The 13112-nt window shown below is 47.1% G+C and overlaps 1 protein-coding gene across 1 annotated transcript in view; it reads left to right on the forward strand.

Moving 5' to 3' along the window:
* LOC120915748 (uromodulin-like) overlaps nt 1-13112 on the forward strand; it is a 52291-nt gene that overhangs the window by 21081 nt on the left and 18098 nt on the right. The gene's annotated exons all lie outside the window — the stretch shown is intronic.

The raw sequence follows: 13112 nt of genomic DNA on the forward strand, positions 1-13112 counted from the left end.
GAGGTTTTATGGTCTTATCAGTGATGAAATTGTCTGGCAATCAATCACCATGCATGTACCTCCAATACACTCCTGAGAAAGAAGAAATTCTTGTGAAATATGTTGAGTCGCCCCATTCCACTAGATCAGTGGTCTCCAAACTACGGCCTGGGAGCCAGATGTGGCCCTTTGCTTGCTTTTAGCCGGCCCTTGGGGCCAAAATTTCCCCCCAATGACCCAAATGAAGGGGCACAATTCCTCCCAATGAGACCAATGATGGGGCCCAATGACACCCAATAATAGGGCACAATTTATCCCTATGAGACCAACAATGTGGCTCAATTAAACACCAATAATGTGGCACTATTCCTCCCAATAAGAACAACAATGGGGCTCGATGAGACCCAATAATGGGGCACTATTCCTCCCAATAAGACCAACAATGGAGCCCAATGACACCCAATAGTAGGGCACTATTCCTCCCAATAAGACCAAAAATGGGGCCCAATGAGACCCGATAACGGGGCACTATTCCTCCCAATAAGACCAACAATGGAGCCCAATGACACCCAATAATGGGGCACAATTTCTCCCTATGAGACCAACAATGGGGCCCAATGACATCCAATAATGGGGCACAATTCCTCCGAATGAGATCAACAATGGGACACAATTCCTCCCAATGAGGCCAACAATGGGGCCTAATGACACTCAATAATGGGGCACAATTCCTCCCAATGAGACCAACAATGGGGCGCAATGAGACCCAATGATTGGGCACAATTACTTCCACTGATATCAGGACTTTTTGTACTTCCGATGGTCACAGTCCAGCCCCCCTAAAGTCTGAAGGACAGTAAACCGGCCCTTTGTTTAGAAAGTTTGGAGACTCCTGCACTAGATCACCAGCACTATGATTTGGAAAAAGCTACATTGTAACACATTTGTACATTATAGTAAATCCAATCATCATACATAGCTGCAGCTGGTCGGTGGGATGTAGTATAGGGAGGTCTAGCAACATTCTGTTTAGAGTTGGGTTTTAAACAAGTATTTAAAAGTTGAAAGATAATTTTGTAATGGAACTAGATGACGTTCTATACCAGCTATAGATATTAAATGCGTCTTGTAAAATCCATCGGTCAGTAAGAAATGCTTTAAAGTTAAACTGGGACAGCTGGGGGCTAAGTCCTCCCTAGGTGAGGCCCTTGTACTTTAATGTCACCTGACCTCCACCTTCAACTTTCTTCGCAAGACAGACGCATGACATTCCATCTGGACCAATAAGTACAGTATATAAGTAGCTGAGTGATCGTAATTATACACAGACCCTCCACCAACTCTACCCAACTGTCTTTCCTAAAGGTAACCAAGCTCAACCGACAACTAACTTTGGTCACTTGTTGGAAGAACATTGAGTTGTTGGAAGAACATCGAGTTGTTGGAAGCCTCTTGCAGACCCGGGACATTTCCACCCCACATTTGTCGGTTAGTACAATGTTTTTCAATCTTTTTTCAGTAAAGGCACCCTTGAAAAATGATGGGCAATCTTGAGGCACCCTTTAAAAATTATGGACAGCCTTAAGAGACCTCATTCTAAAATGTAAAATCTATTCTAATAGTTTTATATATTGCAGCAACATCCACAGGTCCAAGAAGGACACCCAATGTTTGAGGTGATTTATTCTTCCAAGCAAATACACTTTTGCAAACTGATACTGACTAGTGTTTCAAAGTTTCTCTTCTCCCTCAGTTTTTCGCTATCACTCAGCTAATGTGACCCCAACGCTGATTGAGAAAGGCTGGGGGGGGGGGGATCAAAAAAGGATGCTATGCAGGCAACTGACATCCTCCTTATTAACTGATGATGCCATTGGTCATTAGAATGCCGGCAGCTAGAAGGTTGTAATGGTGCACAATGAAAACCTGTGACGTAGTGTAATTAAAAAGCAGCCTTCACCCACACACTGGTTTGTATACAATTTATGGGCAATTTTTAGGAATTTTGCCAAGGCATCCCTGAAGAAACTTCAAGGTGCCCCAAGGTGCCTGGGCACCCTGGTTGAAAAAGGCTGGGTTAGTATAACATTTAAATTTCTAAGTATTTTTTGTGATTTGATTTTACAATAAAAGGAGCAATTTTTTGTAGTCCAAACTTTCCTTCTTATTCTTGCATGATCATATGCATTGCCAGCACCCATAGCTTTGGATTCAGTGAAGAGGTTCATCAATTACACCTGAGCGGTTAATCCCTTCTTTTAATTTCATATAGGTAGATTCAGAGAGATTGGCCCAACTTTGCGGTGGCGTAGCTTAGCGTGTTTAAGCTACGCCGCCGTAAGTTAGCGAGGCAAGTACTTGATTCTCAAAGTACTTGCCTGCTAAGTTACGGCGGCGTAGCCTAAAGCGGGCGGGTGTAAGGGTGCCTAATTCAAATTTGTCTAAGGGGGCGTGTTTTATGTTATGGGGCTTGACCTGACGTTTTTGACGTTTTTTTCAAACTGCGCATGCGCCGGGCACCTACATTTCCCAGTGTGCATTGCGGCTAAGTACGCCGCACGGGCCTATTGATTTCGACCTGGATGTAAACGACGTAAATCCCTATTCATGGACGACTTACGCAAACGACGTTAAATTTTCGAATTTCGACGCGGGAACGGCGGCCATACTTTAACATTGTCTACGCCACCTAGGGGGCAGCTTTAACTTTAGACGGCCTATCTCTTACGTAAATGGCGTAAATGTACTGCGGCGGCCGGGCGTACGTTCGTGAATAGGCGTATCTACTGATTTACATATTCTACGCCGACCGCAATGGAAGCGCCACCTAGCGGCCATCCGAAATATTGCAACCTAAGATAGGACGGCGCAAGCCGTCGTATCTTAGATATGTTTAAGCGTATCTCTTTTTGAGAATACACTTAAACATAGGTCGGCGCAGATTCCGAGTTAGGTCAGCGTATCTACTGATACGCCGGCCTAACTCTACCTGAATCTACCTATAAGTAATTTACAACTCAAGGCAGGCAATCGGGATACAATTATAATTTTCTAAAGCTGCCCATACACCTTACAAATAAATCATATGTTTTCCTTAAGGGGAGGGAATGTAATGAGAGAATGATGAAGGCTGCCATTGGTGGCTCTTCATTTTGAAAATGCTAGTTGGCTGGTTACCAAAATTCTTTGGCTGTATTGCTCTCGGAGTCGCTGACTTTGGAACAATGCATAAGCTAAAGCGGGAAGGAATTGGTTTTGGGCAATGGTCCTGGTTGTAGATAAGCACTGTGCCTGGAGAGCGAAGTTGAGCGGTACACAGTGGCTTCCTTGTGTAGATGGGGATTACCTGGATGTTCTGCTAAACAATTGTGTTACAATGTGTCACTAAGCTAAGCAGGGCAATAACTTCTCTGCAGAATGTGGAAACCTTGCAAGAAGATCCAAACAAATTAATGGGGAGGGCAACTACATGGCGAATGAGGTTTAACGTGGAAAAATTTAAATGCAAAAATATGAATATACCGTACATACTCGAGTATAAGCCGAGTTTTTCAGCACTTTTTTGTGCTGAAAATGCCCCCCTCGGCTTATACTCAAGTCACCTTTTTGCGCCTGATCTCCCGGAATTTGGGGACCCGGTACCCGCCGGCCGTAGGTCCTCTGGACCCCAAACTTGGCACACATGTAGCCCCCCACCCCTTTTCTTTATAAGTGTGCAAAGTTTGTTGTCCAGGGGACCTACGGCCGGGAAGCACCAATTTTTTAAATCTGGGCACCCCTTCCATTGACTCCCATGTTAAACGGTCATTTCTCCAGTGAGTTTGGGGGCTTGGTACGGGCCGGTCGCAGGTTCCCCTGGATCCTGAACTTGGCACACATGTAGCCCCATTTCTCTTCTATAAGTGTGCACAGTTTGATGTCTAGGTAACCTACGGCTGGGGAGTACCGATTTTTAAAACCTGGGCACCCCTTCCATAGACTCCCATGTTAAACATCAGTCTAGTCATGGACACAGTAAGGCATGGACACAGTGAGGCATGGACACAGTGAGGCATGGACACAGTGAGGCATGGACACAGTGAGGCATGGGCACAGTGAGGCATGGGCACAGTGAGGCATGGGCACAGTGAGGCATGGACACAGTGAGGCATGGACACAGTGAGGCATGGACACAGTGAGGCATTGACACAGTGAGGCATGGACACAGTGAGGCATGGACACAGTGAGGCATGGGCACAGTGAGGCATGGGCACAGTGAGGCATGGACACAGTGAGGCATGGGCACAGTGAGGCATGCACATAGACACAGTGAGGCACAGTGAGGCATGCAGATGGACACCCTAGGCTTATACTAATTTTTCCATTTTTTTGTGGTAAAATTAGGTGCCTCGGCTTATATTCGGGTCGGCTTATACTTGGATATATACAGTAATCTTTACACTGGGGGAGAACCTCTGGGGGGGAAATAGGATGGAAAAGGACCTGGGGGTCCTAGTAGATGATAGGCTCTTTCTGTTGGTGCCCCTGTATGCCCCCAGTGGGAGGTTTTATGGTCTTATCAGTGCTGCAATTGGCTGGCAAACAATCATTTGCCTATAATAGTAAATGTAATCGTCTTACATAGATGGTATGTGGGATGCAGTATATGGAGGTCCAGCAAGCTCAGTTTAGTTAGTCCTTCCTATATGATCTTATGTGACTTTAAATCTATTTGTGATACAATAAAATGTGTTTTTATGCATTTTGTTGGGGGTTTGGTACCTCAAAAGCCTGATCTCTTATTTTGTAAAGACCCAAAAGTTACAAATACAAGAATTTGCTTCCTAAGGTTTATTGCCTTTATAGACAGTCATTAACAGAGTTTGGACACAGATTCACAAAGCACTTACGCCGACGTATAACACGTTACGCCAATGTAAGTGCCAATGTGTGCCGGCGTATGTGTGCGGCAGACCCATGAACCAACATGCGCCTAAAAACAGGCTACACCCCGCCAGCGGACATATGGGCTGGGCGCTTGGTGCCGCTCCCATTGATTAGCCATTCAAATATGCAAATGAGGAAAATACGGCGATTCACGAACATAAGTGCGCCCGGCGCATGCTACGTGAGATAAGCAATAAGTTATTCCCCATAAATGACGTGCAACCCGGCAACAGACATGCACAGGTCTGCACCAGGGAACACAAGCCGGCGTATTGTGCGTTGGACGTGTGTCTGGCTGGGCGTACGTTATGTTCATGGCATGTGTATGCGTTCACGTCACGGCGCATGCGCAGTTCGTGATATGTACCTGTCTGCTGTTTGGCCCATCATGCCCACTTCCACCTACGCCGGCGTGCACCTTCGAAACCTACGCCACTCTGGCGCAGCGTTGGGAGCACCGGCTTGCTGAATGCAATGCTTGCCTCTACATTACGCTACGTTGGCGTGGCGTACGGTGTTTGCTCTACGGCGGCGTAATGTGCGCCTTGCTCTCTGTGAAAACAGAAAACTGTCCAGAGTATTTAAAAAGTTGATACATAAGGTTCTAATAGAACTAGCTGACTTTTCATACCAGCTATAAATATTAAATGCATCCAGAAAAATACATCAGTCAGTAAGAATTGCTTTAAAGTTTAACTGGGACAGCTTGGGGCTAAGTCCTCCCTGGGTGAGGCCCATGCACTTTAATGTCGCCTGGCCTTCACCTTCAACTTTCTTTGCAAGATAGATGAAGAGAATTCCATCAGGGCCGATGAGTATATAAGTAGCTGGGTGATCGATAATTGTACACACAACCTCCACCTCTACCCAAGGTAGCAAAACTCAACTGACGGCTAATTTGTTGGAAGAACATCGAGTTGTTGGAAGAACATCGAGTTGTTGGAAGCCTCTTGTAGACCCGGAACATTTCCACATCACATTTGTCGGTGAGTATAAAACTTTGATTACTAAGGGCCATATTCTCTAAGATTCTAGGCGGGCGGCGCGTAAGCCATTTACACTCCGCCGCCCCAACCTACAGGAGCAAGTGCTGTATTCCCCAAACACTTGCTCCGTAGTTTGGGGCGGCGGAGTGTAAATGGCCCGGCGTATCCACGCGTATATCCAAGGGGGCGGCTTGTATTTAAATTAAGCGCGCCCCCGATTCTAACGAACTGCGCATGCGCCGGGCTTAAAATAGCCCAGTGCGCATGCTCCAGTTCTCGGCGTAAAACGTCAATGACGCCGACGTGTGCGTCATTGACGTAAAGTCGTATTCAAGAACGACTTAGTAAAACGACGTACCCGACGGGAAAACACGGCGCGGACCCGACGCCATATTTAACATGGCCTACGTGGGACTTGCGTAAACTTAAGGGGTAAGTTTACGCTTACGCAAACGACGTAAGCGACGGTTACGCTGCGCGAATTAGTTCGGGAATCAGCGTATCGGGCTCATTTGCATAAACAAATGAGACCTGAACGTAAACGCCACCTAGCGGCCGGCGGAGTAATTACATTTAAGATCTGACAGTGTAAGTGACTTACACATGTAGGATCTTAAGCGTATCTATGCGAAAATGATTCTAAGAATCACTCGCATAGATACGCGGGCCAAAAAAGAGAGATACGATGGAGTATCCTGAGATACTCCATCGTAACTATACTCAGAATATGGCCCTAAGTCATTTACAACTCATTGTAGTAAGAAGAGCCGGCTCTACTTACTACTGTTGCATTGGAGTGTGTTGGGACACCTGTAAGTGGATCTGGTGTTTGGATTGGGTTGTCCCTGCAGAGAGCGCTATTACCTTTCTTCATTTTTCAACTCATAGCAGACAATCAGAATAACTGATCATTTTCTAAAGCTCGCCATACACCTTACACATTTGATTGTACAATTTATTTTAAAGGGAGGGAATGTAATGATAGAATGATGAAGGCTGCCATTGGTGGCTTTTGGTTTTGAGAATGTTAGTTGGCTGGTTATCATGATAATTCTTTGGCTTTATTGCTCTCTGAGTCGCTGACTTTGGAACAATGGATGAGCTAAGGGGGGAAGGATTTGGTTTTGGTCACTGAGCCCGGTTATGGATAAGAGAGGGGGATTGTTCCGTGCTGGAACGCATACGGCGCTCGCGCGATGACGTCATCGCCTGGCGCGATACTCGCAATCCAAGGTTCCACTGCACTTATTAAGTGAATAGAGTAAGTATGCACACATCAAGGTATCCAACTAGATTGATGTTATTATGCAATGCCTGTAAAATAGCTTATCAAATGGGATATTTTTAGGGGTGCTCGTTGTTTTTTTTAGGTTGCCTAGAAGTAGGTATATGGAGGTCTATCACTGGGACAGACTCACCCGGGACAGAGGCTTTTGGAGGGGACTGAATGCTAGCCTCTTGACTTGCGATTATGGGCCCTGGCATTTGGAGGAATAGTGCTCTTTGCGAGCTGAAAGCCTGGGGACCCTTGAGGTGGTGTTACTTTGGATTCAGGTCCATGTCCCCCCAAGACACACAGACTCTGGGAACCCTGTATATGTCATATTAGAAATAGCTAGTGCTTAGACCCCGCACCTCAGTTGAGCCCATGTTATCGTTAGGGGGATCTGCTTTTGTATTCATCCAGCTGACTACTGGGTGACCCTCTCTTCTGGCCTCTGAGACTGATCCCAGACCATGAAAGTCTGTGTCCCTCACTGGTGTCAATCCAAGATGAAGACTGTTGACCTTACCTCAAAAACCTGACCCCAAAGACCGACAAGTAACAAATAAGAGTTCCCTCCTAAGGTTTATTGTCTTTATAGTCTGTGGTTAATAGATTTTGGAAGCTGAATGTCCAAAATGGAAAAGAAGAACTGTCTGGAGTTAGAGTTGGGTTTTATGCCGCGTACACACGGTCGGAATTTCCGGCAAGAAAAGTTCAATGTGAGCTTTTGGTCGGAAATTCAGACTGTGTGTAGGCTCCATTTGACTTTTTTTGTTAGAATTTCCGACAGCAAAAATTTGAGAGCTGGTTCTTAATTTTTCCGACAAGAAAAGTTCTTGTCGCAAATTCCGATCGCCTGTATGCAATTCCGATGCACTTGGAATCAAGACGACGCATGCTCAGGAAACATTGAACTTAATTTTTCTCGGCTCGTCGTAGTGTTGTACGTCACCACGTTCTTGACTGTCGGAATTGTGTGTGACCGTGTGTAGGCGACACAAGTTTGAGCCAAAATTCCATCGGAAAAAAATCCACGGTTTTCTTGTTGGAATTTCCGATTGTGTGTACGTGGCATAAAACAAGCATTTAAAATTTAAAAGATAATATTGTAAGTGAACTTAGGTGGCATTTCATGTCAGCTATAAATAATAAATTCTTCCAGAAAAATCCATCGGTCAGTAGGAATTGCTTTAAAGTCAAACAGTGATAGCTCAGGGCTAAGACCTGCCTGGGTGAGGCCCTTTTACTTTATTGTCACCTGAACTTCTGCTTTCTTCACAAGATAGATGAAGGGCATTCCATATGGACTGATGAGTATATAAGTAGCTGAGTGATCGGTAATTGTACACACAATCTCCACCTCTACCCAACTGTCTTTCCTAAAGGTAACGAATTTGTTGGAAGAACATCAAGTTGTCGGAAGCCTCTTGAAGACCCCGGACATTTCCACACCACATTTGTGTGCCGATCCTAGGCAGGGTGCACGGGGTGCTCCGGACCCAGGCGCCACAGAGGTGGGGGTTCCGAAGCTCCAAAGTGCTCCCCTCCCTCCTCCTTGTCTGTGTTCAGAGGCGGAGCGCATGTGGCGGGTGCTGCGGTTCCCCACCCCGCTTGCTCTCTCCGCTGGCAACTGACAAGAGCGCATACCTCCCGCTGTCCCCGGAATCCGGGCTGGGTACCGCAGCGGAGCCTAGTACCGGAACACGTTTCGGCACTAGGCTCCACTAATTAATTCTGTCCGGTGTGCGTGGAGCAGTCTCCTGTCTGCCCCGCCCCCTCTGCGTGTGTCGGCTCTTCTCCCATAGGCGGTGTGATGAGAGGCTTCTGGGTTGGCCGGAGCTGCTGCCAATCATCCTGTGCACTACCAGAAATGCTCTCCGAGTGCCACCCTTCTAGTAACCAAAGATGCCACGTATGCCCCGCCCCCTGTAATGTGCTTCTGCTCCCAGCGCGCCCGAGCTACAGGGATCTATTGGACAGGTACTGATCTATGGAGACACCTGATGTGGGGGGCTCTGATGGGGGACAACTGCTGTGGGGGGGGCATTAATGGGGGACACCTGCTGTGGGGGGGCTCTGATGGGGGACACCTGCTGTGGGGGGCTCTGATGGGGGACACCTGCTATGGGGGGCTCTGATGGGGGATACCTGCTATGGGGGGCTCTGATGGGGGACACCTGCTGGGGGGACTCTGGTGGGGGACACAAATGAAGACTTCTTAGGGGTGTATCTCTGTGTTTGAAAAGTTTGTAAACGGGAGGGGTTAGTAAGATGACCAAGCCCATGTGGGGCGCCAGCAATAACCCAGGCATCTGTAACCCTAGGATCGGCCCTGTTTGTCATTTATTATAGAATTTTGTTGTCCATTTACAACCCAAGGCTGACAGTCAGGATTGCTTACTTTGGAACAGTAGATGAGCTAAGGGGGAAGACATTGGTTTTGGGCACTGATTCTGGATAAGCGAAGGGGACTGCGCCTGGAGAGCAGAGCTGAGTGGTGCATGGTGGTTTCCTGGTGTAGATGGGGATTACCTGGATGTCCTGCTTACTGTAATTTCTTCATAAAAGTTTGCTTAGCTTTCATTCACTCAGAGTGCCTGGAGCGTGTCTATAGTAATTGTTGTGTGAGTATACTTCTTGAACCGTGTCGTTGGATGTTAAAATATACTACACCAAAACTCTGTAGATTTTTTTTTCTTTCTTGTTTGATTGTAATTAGTTGCTCATATAGAATATATTTTCTAGGGTCCCTGATCACCATGAAGACAACACTGCTGCTCTCTGTACTGTGTGCTGTCATGGCGGGTGAGTGACGTTTGTCTCCTTTTTATCTTCTAATATCACATCTGTAATACAGAGACATCGATCGTTCCTAGAGATTGGAGGGCACCATCAGGGGAGAGAGAGAGAGAGAGAGATAGCGATCATTCCTTGAGATTGGAGGGTACCATCAGGGGGGAGAGAGAGAGAGAAAGAGAGAGAGACCATTCCTAGAGATTGGAAGGTACCATCAGGGAAGAGAGAGAAAGAGAGAGACTGTTCCTAGAGATTGGAGGGTACCGTCAGGGGAGAGAGAGAAAGAGAGAGACTGTTCTTAGAGATTGGAGGGTACCGTCAGGGGAGAGAGAGAAAGAGAGAGACTGTTCCTAGAGATTGGAGGGTACCATCAGGGGAGAGAGAGAGAGAGAAAGAGAGAGACTGTTCTTAGAGATTGGAGGGTACCATCAGGGGAGAGAGAGAGAAAGAGAGAGACTGTTCCTAGAGATTGGAGGGTACCATCAGGGGAGAGAGAGAGAGAAAGATAGAGAGAGAGACCTTCCTAGAGATTGGAGGGTACCGTCAGGGGAGAGAGAGAAAGAGAGAGACTGTTCTTAGAGATTGGAGGGTACCGTCAGGGGAGAGAGAGAAAGAGAGAGACTGTTCCTAGAGATTGGAGGGTACCATCAGGGGAGAGAGAGAGAGAAAGATAGAGAGAGAGACCTTCCTAGAGATTGGAGGGTACCGTCAGGGGAGAGAGAGAGAAAGAGAGAGACTGTTCTTAGAGATTGGAGGGTACCATCAGGGGAGAGAGAAAGAGAGAGACCGTTCCTAGAGATTGGAGGGTACCGTCAGGGGAGAGAGAGAGAGAGATAGAAACAGAGAGAGACCATTCCTAGAGATTGGAGGGCACTATCAGGGAAGAGGGAGAAAGAGAGAGACTGTTCCTAGAGATTGGAGGGTACCATCAGGGGAGAGAGAGAGAAAAAGATATAGAGAGAGAGACATTCCTAGAGATTGGAGGGTACCATCAGGGGAGAGAGAGAGAAAGAGAGAGACTGTTCTTGGAGATTGGAGGGTACCGTCAGGGGAAAGAGAGAAAGAGAGAGACTGTTCCTAGAGATTGGAGGGTACCATCAGGGGAGAGAGAGAGAGAAAGAGAGAGACTGTTCTTAGAGATTGGAGGGTACCATCAGGGGAGAGAGAGAGAGAAAGAGAGAGACTGTTCCTAGAGATTGGAGGGTACCATCAGGGGAGAGAGAGAGAGAGAAAGATAGAGAGAGAGACCTTCCTAGAGATTGGAGGGTACCGTCAGGGGAGAGAGAGAAAGAGAGAGACTGTTCTTAGAGATTGGAGGGTACCGTCAGGGGAGAGAGAGAAAGAGAGAGACTGTTCCTAGAGATTGGAGGGTACCATCAGGGGAGAGAGAGAGAGAAAGATAGAGAGAGAGACCTTCCTAGAGATTGGAGGGTACCGTCAGGGGAGAGAGAGAGAAAGAGAGAGACTGTTCTTAGAGATTGGAGGGTACCATCAGGGGAGAGAGAAAGAGAGAGACCGTTCCTAGAGATTGGAGGGTACCGTCAGGGGAGAGAGAGAGAGAGATAGAAACAGAGAGAGACCATTCCTAGAGATTGGAGGGCACTATCAGGGAAGAGGGAGAAAGAGAGAGACTGTTCCTAGAGATTGGAGGGTACCATCAGGGGAGAGAGAGAGAAAAAGATAGAGAGAGAGAGACATTCCTAGAGATTGGAGGGTACCATCAGGGGAGAGAGAGAGAAAGAGAGAGACTGTTCCTAGAGATTGGAGGATACCGTCAGGGAAGAGGGAGAAAGAGAGAGACTGTTCCTAGAGATTGGAGGGTACCATCAGGGGAGAGAGAGAGAAAAAGATAGAGAGAGACATTCCTAGAAATTGGAGGGTACCGTCAGGGGAGAGAGAAAGAGAGAGACTGTTCTTGGAGATTGGAGGGTACCGTCAGGGGAAAGAGAGAAAGAGAGAGACTGTTCCTAGAGATTGGAGGGTACCATCAGGGGAGAGAGAGAGAGAAAGAGAGAGACTGTTCTTAGAGATTGGAGGGTGCCATCAGGGGAGAGAGAGAGAGAAAGAGAGAGACTGTTCCTAGAGATTGGAGGGTACCATCAGGGGAGAGAGAGAAAGATAGAGAGAGAGACCTTCCTAGAGATTGGAGGGTACCGTCAGGGGAGAGAGAGAAAGAAAGAGAGAGACTGTTCCTAGAGATTGGAGGGTACCATCAGGGGAGAGAGAGAAAGATAGAGAGAGAGACCTTCCTAGAGATTGGAGGGTACCGTCAGGGGAGAGAGAGAGAGAAAGAGAGAGACTGTTCTTAGAGATTGGAGGGTGCCATCAGGGGAGAGAGAGAGAGAAAGAGAGAGACTGTTCCTAGAGATTGGAGGGTACCATCAGGGGAGAGAGAGAAAGATAGAGAGAGAGACTGTTCCTAGAGATTGGAGGGTGCCTTCAGGGGAGAGAGAGAAAGATAGAGAGAGAGACCTTCCTAGAGATTGGAGGGTACCGTCAGGGGAGAGAGAGAGAGACCATTCGTTGTTGGAAAAGTTGAGAACCAGCTCTCAAATTTTTCTTGTCGGAAATTCCGACAGCAAATGTCCGATGGAGCCTACACACGGTCGGAATTTCCGACAACAGGCTCCCATCGAACATTTGTTGTCGGAAATTATGAGCGTGTGTAGGCGGCATTAGGATTTACTTTACATACATTTTAACTAGGAATACAGAATATTCCAGATAAATAGTTTGAAGGCTATGACCTCCAATTAAAATATGCTGCACTGTATTGTAAATGCATGTGTTTTTACAGTTTTTTTTTTTTTTTAAGTTCTCCCTTTTAAGTCCCAAAAACTATTTTAGATCCTGACAGTGAAGCTCTGCCCCTTCCTGTGATGGGTGACAATGCTGCACTGCTCCTGAGTTCAGAGCAGAGTTGTCACTCTCATGTAGGCTGTGCCTGATTGCACTACGGTGGGAGGAGAATATGTTGCAGGGGGTGTGGCTACCAGGATTGTCACTGGTGGTTCACAAGCCTGTAGCTTGTCAATCTGACACCTGGCCACACCCAGCCCTGCCCCCTGCTTTCTGGATTGGCAGCACTGCCTCTGTCTCTCAATCCCTCCCACTGTGAGCTGCAGTGCCTGGGAGGGGGAGAGTGTGAGACACAAAGG

This window comes from Rana temporaria, chromosome 10 (genome assembly GCF_905171775.1).
Source record: "Rana temporaria chromosome 10, aRanTem1.1, whole genome shotgun sequence".
Taxonomy (NCBI): domain Eukaryota; kingdom Metazoa; phylum Chordata; class Amphibia; order Anura; family Ranidae; genus Rana; species Rana temporaria.